The following is a 13,333-nucleotide window of genomic DNA, read 5'->3' as shown; positions in this document are numbered from 1 at the left end:
AGTCGGTTATGTGTTGTAAACAACAGAGAAATAAAAAGGATCTGTATCATTATATAGGATCTGTTCATTTGTCTTAAAGTGACAGCAGCCTAATATTCCTGCTGCTGTCTGTCACCAATTTTAATCAAACAACAAAAGAGAAAGAGAAAATAACTTTGGTAGCTTTAACAAAGATACACTGTGTTAACTAATTAATTATATTTAATTTATACAGTGAAGACTACGCATTATTTCACATTTGATTATTCAATGTCTGTACAGTTAGATTGACCTGAAAAACATAAAGGACTGCTTATTTTATTTGCATCTTTGTTCTATTTATCTATGCTTGTAATTTGTTTATTATTTTCTATGCAGATGCACTATCCCAAATTACCCTAGAATGATTCATTCTTTATTTAAATTATCTGGTGAAATTGTTTTCATATCGCAGAAAAACAAAATATCGCAATGTTAGTTTTTTTCAATATCCTGCAGCCCCAATAGTAATGTTATCATGGATTTGTTTCTTTCGTTTGCATTTGGAGTATATGGGAACACAAAAATATATTTGTTGTATATTCTGTTCACTACTATAGAGGTTTACCCAACTATGATGACTTCTGCTTCTGAGAACCCTGGAAATGTGAAAAGGGTCCATTGAAAAAAAAGGGCCTCTACCTAGGCTACATGTTTTCAAACCTCCATAAACGTATCTATACAATTCACTGCATTTTCCAGCTGAAATGAACACTAGAGGCAGTAACACACCAACAACTTTAACTCCTATTCATACATTATGATTATGGGGCAAGTTCAGTTCCTTGCAAAATGTTATGACCCCAAAACACTTTTACCATGCATGATTTGTAAACTAATACATTTTGACATTTGCATCACATAACCAGCTCCATATGCACAGCATTTTTTGATGTAGTAAACTTGCTCTGAAGCTCAACTGGTACACATTGCAATAGTGATGAGGAGTGCTTGGATACGAGTCCCTTTAAACAAGAGTTGCCAGATTCAGGTTCGTCTTTTTCGGATAAAAGTGAACGAGTACGTGAATGGGTGAATGTGAGGCAAAATTTAAAGCACTTTGGTGGCCATTGGGTCTGTGAAATGCGCTATATAAATGCTGTCCATTTTCCATTTTTAGCGACACTCACTGGAAATTTCATTTTGAATGTGTTGCAATATATGCAAGAAGCAACGTCATATCAAAGCCTGGGTTGATTTATTCCAATCAGCTCCATCACATTTATTAAACAAGATCAAATCAATAAGATCAGCTTGCACTTTTATTGCAGATCTAATTAAGCAGTTTGAGACTACTAGAGTGGGATTCGCTGGCAGAGACGGGGCGAATTTGGCCGCAAGTACGACAACAGAAGGAGTGTGCCCGTCTGTGTTTGCAACATGCACACATCACTGATCCGTTGAACTCATTAAAAGTGACGTTTAATAATTTCAAAGGCCTTTTGAACCTCATAAAAAGACAATTGAGTGTTTTGAGTGCTGTTCGATGTTCGGTGCCCTCTCATTTCCTATTACGGCAGCTGGTCTTCAGCGGTGAATAAACTCATAGAGATTTGTGACATACTGCGGTAAGTGTGCTTCTTAGGCTGGCTCGGTACATCTTACCATAATTTTTTTTTTTTTAACAGCTCTAAGAGGCCCCGAGTCTTTAATGAGGATTAAACAATGTCATATGCTCTGACTAATGAGAGCATTTTTACACTTTTCTTTGATTTCTCTGGCCTGAAATGGTAATTGGGTTTAGTGTTAATCTAAAACATTAGCTACAGCCGAACGGGGCTCTTCGGCCAGGAGAACGCTAATGCCAGCTCTCATTTCCAATCTGTAAAAATCACAATGACATTGGACATTGCATATATTAGCTTCACCAGAGGCTAGCCGTTGTTTGAAGTGGGACTTCAAATAAATCACGGCCCGCTAGGCACAGAGACAACCAACAAGCACTACTATATGGTGTCTGACACGTTATTAGACTTAAAAGTGACTAAAGAGCAGCTTTGTTAGCAGTGACAAACCTATCTCGGAAATTGGAGAGAAAGTGAAAAACAGTAAGGCTAGTGTGCTTTTAAGCGGCGCTGTTTAGCTTACTGACACAGCGGTGTATCGTTAGTGTGCCTACATGCCAGATTTCTGTGAGTATGGTGCGCACAGTAGATGGGGAAAAAGGAAGGTTTGTAATCATTGTCAAGTTGCACTTTTGGAAAGCCAGTTTTCTTTATTTCAAACCCAAATCTGTGAAACTCTGTGTGTGCCCTGTGAAAAAGAAGTGTGCATATGCACTTGTATAGTGTACATACTTTAAATCTTAAGTGTTAATTTAGTTTTTATCTTAGATCTTGCAGTTCACTTTCTCCTGAGACAATACATTATATGAATATCAAAACTGAGATAAAACAGCTTTTAAGCATAAAATAACCTTAGCAGCAAGTCTCTATATGACAGAGTTAAAGGAATAGTTCACTTAAAAATGAAAATTCTATCATCATTTACTCACCCTCAAGTTGTTTCAAACCTGTATGAATTTCTTTCTTCTGCTGAACACAAAGGAAGATATTTTGAAGAATGTTGGTAACCAAATAGTTGATGTGCCCCATTGACTTCTATAGTATTTTTTTTCCTACTATGGAAGTCAATGGGGTCCATCAACTGTCTGGTTACTGATATTCTTCAAAATATCTTCCTTTGTGTTCAGCAGAAGAAAGAAATTCATACAGGTTTGAAACAACTTGAGGGTGAGTAAATGATGACAGATTTTTATTTTTAAGTGAACTATTCCTTTAAATCCTTGTGATCTTGCAGTGAGCGATTTTACTCCTCTGTTAAGTCTTTTGCCATCAGTCTGACTGTGGCTGGAAAGTAACCGTTATAAAAACGTGTTTTATGTGTAATGAGACTGTCTGGTCTAGTGTATTAAGTGTTTATGCCTGAACAGAGAGTGAGCTGGATGGTATGTAATATGTATCCCTGAGGTTCCTTTGTGCTTTTTTTCCCTACAACATTGTGTATAGAGTGTCCATGGGTGGGAGATCAGATCCAGTAACCTTATGGAGAGCCTTCCTTTCTGTGGTGCTCCCGAACCAGACAGTGATGTCGTTTGTGAGGATGCTCTCTACAAGTCCTCTATAGGCCTGGGTGATGGGGTGGCAACTGAGTCCAGCCTTCCTTAGCAGCCTGATGAAATAAAGCTGCTACTGGGCCTTCTGGTCCAGGTCAGATTTGATGACACATGTAGGCCTAGAAACATGTGACGCTAAATACTGGTGTAAACGGGGTCTAAAATGTTTTGAGCTTGTCCACTTTCGACCACTTCAGCGGTAGGCTAGTCGAAAACGCATTTGACTGGATTGATTTTGTAGTGTAGTCGCTCATGTGATCGAATGCATTCGAACAGCCTCAAAAGACGGTCTACTCTCCGCCTACTGACCTAATGAGTAAACATTATGGGAAGCGATAGCCAGACGGATTTAAACTTTGTTGGCTCGAGATCCAAGTTTGGTTTGAAGACGAAAACATACCAAGCACAATGTTCTCTCACCATTCCTGATTTCTAACACACACTCAGCGTTCGGCTGGTCTTGCGGCTGTCAGGACAGAACCGAAAGCTGATGCTCTCTGTATGTTTTTCTGTCATCTTTCCGTCATCTCCCTCGTCTACTTGTGACCCAATCGACTGAAACACATCTTAATTCCAGGTGTAAATAGGGCCAAAGATTACTTTTGCATAACTTCTGTGGATTCAGTTTGCTTTAGATGGTTCCTTATTCTGTGAAGTCAGGTTTCTACCCTTGTGCCATGATGTCTTTGTGATGGCCTTTACTGTTGATGTAAAGCAAATTGATGACATTTATGATACTGTAATGCAGTTTCTTATTACAGTACTGTATTCAGCCAGTAGCTTCCAGAATACACTCGCATATAAATATGAAAGTGTTATTTCAAGCGGTATGATTAGCTTTGCTTTAAAAGCTTTGTTACATTGGGGTTCCAAGATAACCGACTCGGGCTTGCACGCTAACATGCGTGTGTGATACAAATCTAATAAAAGACCCAAAAGATGTGAGACCTGTAGATAAAATATAAAGCCCAATCATGAAGCTATAAAGTCTAATATTTAAAGGATACAGCAATAACTTCCCTCAGCAGGGCTGACTTAAGTTTCTCTTTCAATGGCTATTTATCTGGGCCTCGCAGATGAGAGGCACTTAAAACCCATTATTTTACGCTAAGCAGTGGCTGCCCCTTTATTTTCTTTCTGCCGGGCTCATGTGGCCTGGCGCCAGAAGGATATGATCCCCTATTTTCTCCTGACAGCACGGTTCTAGTGGCATGCCATGCTCTGGACTATTTCAGCGTTAACAGAAATGCTGATGACAACATGAGGCCATCTTAATCCAGTTTGCAAGTGTGTTACACATCTTCATTTGGCTCAGACCTGTAGCCTGCTCTGACTGAACTATAGCCGACCCACCCAACTGGTCATTTCAGCCACCTGAGGATCCAAAAGCAAGCAGGAGGATTGTCTTGCTCTGATGCAATCTTTTATGCCGACGTGATGGGTGTTTAGGTATTCTTTTCAGAAGCCAGAACATAACATAACATAACATAACATAACATAACATAACATAACATAACATAACTAGTCAAGATATCATGTAATTTATTCAATTCATTGTTTTTATTGATTGACAGTCCTCCTAACTAAAGCATATTTATGCCCTGCACCTTAAGTTTTCTGAGCTGAAGTTTGTATCCTGTTTAGCAAGATCTAATAGCATGCTAATATTCAAACAAAAGAAGTGTTTCCATGGAAAACGTACTCGGTTACTAACGTAACCTCGGTTCTCTCTAGAGAGGGAACGAGTACTGCGTAATAGCTTACGCTAGGGGAAAAACTCTTTTCCGCGAGATATTGAAGCCAAAAATTATCCTTAATTTTTTATTAATGTAAAACGCTTTGCAGCAGCAAGCAGACATAGGCGAAACAGCTCGCGCGCCTATTGGTTGCTCTGCAGCAAATGCAGCAGCCTATCGAGAGAGACTCTGCGTGACGTAATGACCAATGGGGGCAATTCGCGCCCATATCGTCACGTCCCGCCAGAAGGGGCGTGGTCTCACCCTATAAATATGCTCGTTAGGCTGATACAAGCTGGTTTTTATCACTGAAGCGAACCAGAGCGTATTCCAAGCACGGCAAGATACGCAGTACTCGTTCCCTCTCTAGAGAGAACCGAGGTTACGTTAGTAACCGAGTACGTTCTCTTACGAGAGTATCTCTCGTACTGCGTAATAGCTTACGCTAGGGGAACACAATGCAACACGCCGTGCGTACAGGGATCCAACACCAAAGTCCCGGGGGCCGAAGCCCAGGGCTCATGTAGTGCATAATCACCATAAACTCACATAGAGTGGAGGAAGAGAGGCTGGAAGCGTCATTCCCTATAAAAAAGCACCCAGCGGGGCTATTATATGACAATAAAACGCGCAGCCAGGGTGAAAGCTTTCAGCCTGATCTGGGTGGCCATACGTGTGTCAACACTCATGGGGCTGCAGTAAACTCAGCATCTGGGCCGCACAGCGGGGCAGATCGCACTGAATTTTAGACCGCCAAAAGCTTAGCTTGTAAGGCGGGTACCTCCAGGTTATAGTATTTTTATAAATGTAGACGGCGAGGCCCAGCCCGCGGCCGTACAGATATCTTGCAGGGAAACCCCGCTCGACCATGCCCACGAAGAGGCCACGCCTCTCGTGGAGTGCGCCCTGACACCCAAGGGGCACTGTAGGCCCTTCGCAGTGTAAGCGAGCGCAATGGCATCCACTATCCATCTGGATAGGCTCTGTTTTGAGGCGGCGAGTCCCTTGGAACGCCCGCCAAACAAAACAAAAAGCTGCTCCGTCTGTCTGAAAACAGACGAGCGTGACACATAAGCTCTCAATGCCCTGATGGGGCAAAGGAGACTCGCATCCTCCTCCTCACTGAGAACCGGAAGGGCGGACAGGGAAATTACCTGGGCCCTGAACGGTGTATTGAGGGATTTCGGGACATACCCGTGCTTTGGTTTGAGAATGACCTTCGAGTCATTAGGCCCAAACTCCATACACGACGCGCTTACTGAAAGCGCCTGTAAGTCCCCTATGCGCTTCACTGAAGCGAGAGCCATGAGAAACACTGTTTTGAACGACAGGTGTTTCATGTCCACCAGCTGGATTGGCTCGAACGGGGCGCCTTTCATGGCCTCCAGGACCGTGAAAAGGTCCCACGTCGGGACTGAAGGGGGCCTGGGAGGGTTCAGCCTCCGAGCTCCCCTAAGGAAACGCACGACTAAGTCGTTTTTCCCCAGCGACTGGCCAAACACCGGTTTTGCAAACGTTGCTATGGCCGCCACATATACTTTGAGCGTGGATGGGGTCCTGCCCTTATCCAGTAGCTCTTGAAGGAAGGAAAGCACTTCCGAAACCCCGCATTCCACAGGTGAAAAGCTCTGGGCTTGACACCATGCAGAGAAAACAGACCATTTCGAGGAGTAGAGCCGCCTGGTAGACGGAGCTCTAGCCTGCGCGATCGTGTTTAACACTCCTTCTGGGAGGCTAGCGGGTACCCGTTGATGGCCCATGCGTGCAGGGACCACAACTCCGGGCGAGGGTGCCAAATCGAGCCCTCCGCCTGAGAGAGGAGGTCTCTCCTCAATGGTACAGGCCAGGGGGCAGTGCTGGTCAGCTGCATCAGGGCAGGGAACCACGTCTGGTTTGTCCAGAGCGGAGCTACGAGCAGCACTGGGCATCCGTTCTCCCTGATTCGTTCCAACACCTGAGGCAGGAGCGAGACAGGAGGAAAAGCATATAGGGGGCAGCTGGGCCAAACATGAGCCAGCGCGTCCTTGCTTTTCGAGAAAAACTCCGGGCAATGAGCGTTTTCGTGGGACGCGAATAGGTCCACCTGTGCTCTGCCGAACGTTTTCCACTGCAGCTGGACCGTCTGCGGGTGCAGCGACCATTCCCCTGCTGGAACATTGTTCCTGGACAGTCTGTCTGGTCCCACATTCAGGTGACCAGGCACGTGCGCTGCTCTCAGTGAGAGCAGGTTGTGCTGAGCCCAGACCAGGAGGCGTTCCGTCAGCTTGTGAAGGTTTCGTGACCTGACGCCGCCCTGGCGATTTATGTATGCCACCACTGACATGTTGTCCGACCGGACCAAGACGTGGTGGCCTGTTACCTGGGGACAAAACGCCGTAGCGCTTTGTCGACTGCTATCATCTCCAAGCAGTTTATGTGAAGGAGCTTTTCCCGTTCTGACCACAGGCCAGCTAGCGGTCTGCCCTCGAGCAGCGCTCCCCACCCCGAGGTGGAGGCGTCCGTAGACACCACCTTCACACTCGAAGCGGTCCCCAGACTCACACCTGACTGATACCAGTCGGTTATTTTCCAAGGCTCCAGAGCTGAAACACACTGAAGGTCGACCCTGAGGCGAAACAGACCCGCTGTCCATGCCCTGGGTGGAACCCGCGCTTTCAGCCACATCTGCAGTGGGCGCATGCGCAGCAAGCCCAACTGGAGTACAGAGGCCGCTGAGGCCATCAGCCCCAGCATTTTCTGAAACCTTTTGAGCGGAACTATCGCGCCGTGGCGGAAGGATTTCGCGCCGCGCTGAATATTTAGCCCGCGCTCTGGTGACAGGCGTGCTGTCATGGACAGCGAGTCCAGCACGGTTCCCAGAAAGGAAATTTTCTGACTGGGAGACAGTGAGCTCTTCGCCCAATTGACTGTGAGGCCCAGCTCCTCGAGGTGCTCGAGTAATGCGGCCCTGTGTTCTATGAGCTCCGATCGTGATCGAGCTAGAATCAGCCAATCGTCCAAGTAGTTCAGGACTCGCATGCCCTGAAGTCTCAGGGGTGCGAGCGCCGCGTCCATGCACTTCGTAAATGTACGAGGTGCTAGGGACAGGCCGAACGGCAGGACTGTGTATTGATATGCCTGGCCCTCGAAGGCGAATCTCAAGAATCGCCTGTGATGGGACGCTATTTGTATTTGGAAATAGGCGTCTTTCAGATCTATCGACATAAACCAGTCCCCGTGGCGCACTTGCGCGAGGATTTTCCTGGTCGTAAGCATTCTGAACTGGCGTTTCACAAGCACTCTGTTCAGCTGTCGTAGATCTAAAATGGGTCTGAGACCCCCATCCTTTTTCGGTACCAGAAAATATCTGCTGTATAGGCCCCCTTCGCTCTGAGCCTGAGATAAAGGTTCTATAGCCCCTTTGCTCAGTAGTTTCGCTATCTCGGCACGAAGTAGATGAGACACTTCGTTTTTCACCGTAGTTTCGACGCGCGCCGTACAACGGCGCGGGCGTCGAGCGAATTGTAGCGAATAGCCTCTCTTTATAGTGTTCAGCACCCATTCTGATACCCCGGGAAGCTTTGACCTCGCATCTGCGTGAATAGCTAGAGGTAGAATGAAATCCGGGCTCCGGCCGCGACAAAACGGCAGCTCGAGAGCCCGGGCATACTGGGAACACAACACCGTGTTTACAGCGTTCGAGGCGGGGGGCGCGCTGATCACAGCGGGCGGCCTGGCCGCGCTCAGCTTTTTTATGGCAGATTGTGCAGAAAAAGCGAGCGGGGAGATCCCGTAGGAATCGGCGTGTCTGTGAGAAAATGTGGGCGCGGGGCTGCGGGCACATTTATTACACTGAAAACATTGTCGGTCATGGCCGACTGAATGTGTGTTGGTTTCGTTTTTACAGAAACCAAGGGACTATAGCCACTACAGCATGTAGTGTGAGCGGGCATGGTGACATGGGCGCGTTTACTACATTGTTTGCACAATCGACCTGAGTCGATTTTATTTGTGCTAGCCCTGCACCGTGGCGGGCTGTGTCTGGGTGTGGGAATGGGCACTGGGTGGGCATTCTTACAACACTCATAACACCATCGGCCGTGGCCGGATTGTTTGTGCGAGCCCTGCATTTTTGCGGGCTGTGTTTGTGTGTAGAAATGAGCCCTGGGTTGTAGGCATTTTCAATACACTCATAACACCATCGGCTGTGGCCGGAATACCAGAAAATACACCATTTATGTGATTTATCTGGGTCGCCGTGGGAACAGCATTTGTGTGCAGGCAAGCGGGCATGGTACTGGCTTGCTTACTGCAAAATACACTGGAACAGTCACATTTTCTGGAACTGAACGAGCGAAAATTTCAGTGGAAGTCTGGCCACGGCGAGACTGAAACACCGTCGATTTCCTAGGAGGCTAGGAAGACTTGTGTTGGTTTCGTTTTACAGAAACCGTGCTAGTGTTTGTGGGCACTGGGTTGTGGGCACATTCACTACATTTAATGCACAATTGACATGCGTCGATTTTATTTGTGCGAGCCCTGTACCGTGGCGGGCTGTGTTTGTGTGTAGAAATGAACACTGGGCTGTGAGCATTTTATTACACTTATAACACCATCGGCTGTGGCCGGAAAACCAGAAATACAATGATTACATGATTTTTCTGGGTCGCCATGGAAACGGCCTTTATGTGCAGGCAAGCGGGCCGTGGTACCAGCTTGTTTACTGCAAAATACACTGGAACAGTCGCATTTTCTGGAACTGAACGAGCGAAAAGTTTCGGTGGAAGTCTGGCCGCGGCGAGACTAAATTTTTATCTGCTGCGAGTGCCGGGATCGAACACGGGTCTCTCGCGTGAAAGCTTCAGGTTCCGCCACTGGGCCACAGGGAGAACTACACTAGCGCAAGCAGATAAGAGAGCGTCATCACAGTTTTGGGTGTGTCGGCGTTTGTATGCAGGTGTGCGTGTTATACAACAGGCTCATTGCTGCAATAATGACATTTTCAGCCGCTCAAACTAGGAGCTGAGAAATGTTTGAGAAATGGAGATTAGTCCGGCCTCGGCGGGGACTGAAACACACTCTTTTCTCATTTGCCGGTGACGCACGCCCATGGGGGGCGGGGTAGATTTCTTATAACGTAAAGAAAGCTAGCCGCGGTTTTTAGGGCTCGCGGTCTTGATGCTGGCCCGTTTCCTTGACGACTCGCGGACAGAAGGCGGAGGTCCACAGAGCTCGCCTGTTGCGCGGCGGTTGCGCGGGCGCCTCCCAATCGAGGCCGATGCTTCCCACGGCCTGAGAAAGCAGACGCATCAGCTCAGTCTCAATGCCGGTTCTCTTACCAGTGGTCTGGCGGGAAACGCTAGCGGAGGGGAGGTCCACGGAGCTCGCCCAATCCTCGCTATCGGATGCCAGAAGAGAACACGCCTCGGTGGGTTCGTCGAACTCGTGGACGGACGCGGCGGCAGGCGGCGGCCGTTGTCCGTCAGTGAGCGACTCGAGCGAAGCCGGCGAAGCTGGCGGGCGAACCGGCGAGCTTTGGCGGGCTGGAGAAAGCTCGGGAGCGCGCTGGGCGCGGCGCTTCTTGCGGCGCGGCACCACGGCGGGCTGCGGTGAAGGCTCGGAGAATGATGCCAGGCGAGTCCTCAGAGTCACCATGGGCAAAAGCTCGCAATGAGGGCATCCGCCGTCAGCGAGCGCGAGAGCCGCGTGATCCTCACCCAGGCAGGAAACACAGATGACGTGCCGGTCTCCATCGCTGAGCGGGGCGCGGCACGAGCCACAGGAAGGCATCTTTAAAAAGACGCAGCTCTTTTTGTGAGAGAAGTGTGAGTCGCGTCAAGTAAGCGAGCAAACACTCTCAACAGAGTAAATACACACAGAGTATGAAAGGATATAGAACGCCGGAAAGCGCAGCAGGTACGGCAGTTGAAGGCGGCGAGGCCAGCGACTCCAGAGCTCGTCCCGCTGAAAGGCTTGCTTCGACGGCGCGGCTTCTCACTCCGGATCCAGCGATGCGTGTGCTTCGCTGAAGAGGTAAAAATCAGCTTGTATCAGCCTAACGAGCATATTTATAGGGTGAGACCACGCCCCTTCTGGCGGGACGTGACGATATGGGCGCGAATTGCCCCCATTGGTCATTACGTCACGCAGAGTCTCTCTCGATAGGCTGCTGCATTTGCTGCAGAGCAACCAATAGGCGCGCGAGCTGTTTCGCCTATGTCTGCTTGCTGCTGCAAAGCGTTTTACATTAATAAAAAATTAAGGATAATTTTTGGCTTCAATATCTCGCGGAAAAGAGTTTTTCCCCTAGCGTAAGCTATTACGCAGTACGAGAGATACTCTCGTAAGAGAACCATCTTTTAGTATTCTCTGTCCACAGTGACCTGGCCTGAACATTTAATGGAACTCAATGAATGAGATAAAGTTTCCCATTTGTGGTTTTGAGGATGCAGCTGTATTCACAGGTGAATCCTATTTTCTCAGCATATTTTGATGGATTCATTTTTACCACATGTACAAAGCACTGGCACAAATTATCATAGCGTCACTCACAAGTGAGAATGCTTCCACGTTCTTCAGACATGTGACTTATGACTTTCAGCAGTGGTGCTATTATTTAAATCTTTTAATATATTGTATAATGTGTGACTGGGCTCCAAAGATGATTAGAATTTGGTATATTATGGGTGTTTTTTCAATCTACTCATTTCCAGTATAATTTGGAAACTGCGTGTTTAGCCTCACATGCAGCACTTCGACTATTTCAGCTCATTTTAAATGATCAAGAAAAAAATAAGGTTCTATTTGTTTGCATTTGTTAATCATCATAAAGAAACAATGCACATTATTTCAATTATGACACCTCTCTGAATTGATAGATACACAGATACGCTGCTGTGAGCGTGTAAGATATGCTGCTGCTGAATAAATAGACACACATAAATCCTGTAGCAGATCTAGACAGGTGGAGCTGGGGGAGGTGGAGGGTTTCAGAAGAACTTTGATAGAGCGCTGCAGGACTAGATCACAGCAAACAATGAACCAGACTATTTAAATGTTGAGCAAGCAATCTCATTGGCCACAGGATTAGCAGAGACCAATCATCTTGTGCCATGATGTAATGATGTGATTGCTTACCTTTGCATGTAAAGGACCGATCAGCCTGCGCCCTCTAGAGTTTCATGACTGAACTAGATATTTATTTATTACGTTAACATTTTTTACAAAAAGCGTTAACAAAAAATACAGTAATATTGTAAACTATTATTACAATTTACAATAAGTTTTCTATTTTAACATTTTGATATTTAATTTATTCTTGTGATGACAAAGTTGTCCAGGCTTCAGTATCACATGACCCTTCAGAAATCATTCTAATATGCTGATCTGGTGCTCAGGAAACATTTCTTATTATCATTGTTGAAAACTGTTGTGCTGCTTAATATTTTTTGTGGAAACCGTGATACATTTTTTTATCAGTATTCTTTGATGAATAGAAAGTTCAAAAGAACAGCATTTATTTAAAATATAAATCTTTTGTAACATTTTTAATGTCTTTACTGTTACTTTTGATCAATTTAAGCATCCATGCAAAATAAAAACTTACTGACCCCAAACAATATTGTAGATTAATGTTAAAAATGTATTTTAACAGATAAACAAATTGAACCCTACTGTAACATTTTTACCAAAATAACTAACATTAAGGTTTATTTACAGTATTTTATGGTAACTACAATACATCAGTTTTGCAAGTGAACATTTCACCTTTTGAATCAAGTAACATTTGTACCAGTCGTGTGCATCTGGTAAACACGTCTTTGTGTTTTGTCCCTCTTAGCATGAATATGTTTGGTGCAGCACGAGCTGGAATTGCATCATTGCTTTCAGATATGTGCTTGTTTTTTCAACCCGGGCCGGAATAAATTGCAGACTCAGCACAATATAGCCGTACCTCATGCTGCTGAGGGCTTGTTGATCCAGAACAGCGCCGCTGGGATAAAAGCAGTATGCTAATGCCTAGCGTTCGTGTTCATGTGAGCCGTTTCCTGTGATATTTACAGCACATACCACCTTCCTACTTTCAATCATCAGGTGTGTTTGGACTACAGTATAAAACTATTATGATCAAACTGCTTTTTTGAGAAAGGGATGAGGGGTGTTGTTTTTTTTGTCTTCATGTAGGCTGGTTCTGTAGGTGGTTGCAAAACCAGTGTTGAAAGCTGCGGCCTGCAGCTTCCAGAGAACAGCTGAGCGAGTGGGCGTCTTCACCGCTGAGATCAGGGGCGGCAGAGATGGAGAAAGTAAAAAGAAAAGGCCAAAGACCTCCCTCGGCTCTTCTGCTCCTCCCTGTGCCTTCTCTTCCATCTCTGGCTAAAGCGCAGTCATCGGCTTAGCGCCTCACGGATTGCCACAGGGGTCCGGCCGCAAAGAAAGCATTCTGTGTTTCTTTCAAGCCAATAAATGAGGCTTTGAGAAGCAGTGC

At 46.2% G+C, this 13,333-nt stretch overlaps 1 protein-coding gene and 1 long non-coding RNA gene across 3 annotated transcripts in view; one reads left to right on the top strand and one right to left on the bottom strand.

Moving 5' to 3' along the window:
- The window catches only part of LOC130085194 (uncharacterized), a 239,956-nt gene extending 237,329 nt beyond the window's left edge, over nucleotides 1-2,627 (bottom strand). Inside the window, exon 1 of the long non-coding RNA XR_008807118.1 lies at nucleotides 2,531-2,627. This is a non-coding gene — a long non-coding RNA (uncharacterized LOC130085194). The remainder of the gene's footprint in view (nucleotides 1-2,530) is intronic.
- ntrk3a (neurotrophic tyrosine kinase, receptor, type 3a) overlaps nucleotides 1-13,333 on the top strand; it is a 219,456-nt gene that overhangs the window by 26,329 nt on the left and 179,794 nt on the right. The window lies entirely within an intron of this gene.

Source organism: Rhinichthys klamathensis, unplaced genomic scaffold (genome assembly GCF_029890125.1).
Source record: "Rhinichthys klamathensis goyatoka isolate OS25496 unplaced genomic scaffold, OSU_Roscu_1.1 h1tg000076l_1, whole genome shotgun sequence".
In the NCBI taxonomy this organism is placed as follows: Eukaryota; Metazoa; Chordata; class Actinopteri; order Cypriniformes; family Leuciscidae; genus Rhinichthys; species Rhinichthys klamathensis.
The sequence above is the reverse complement of the archived record's forward strand: the minus strand, read 5'-3'. Positions and strand labels throughout refer to the sequence as shown.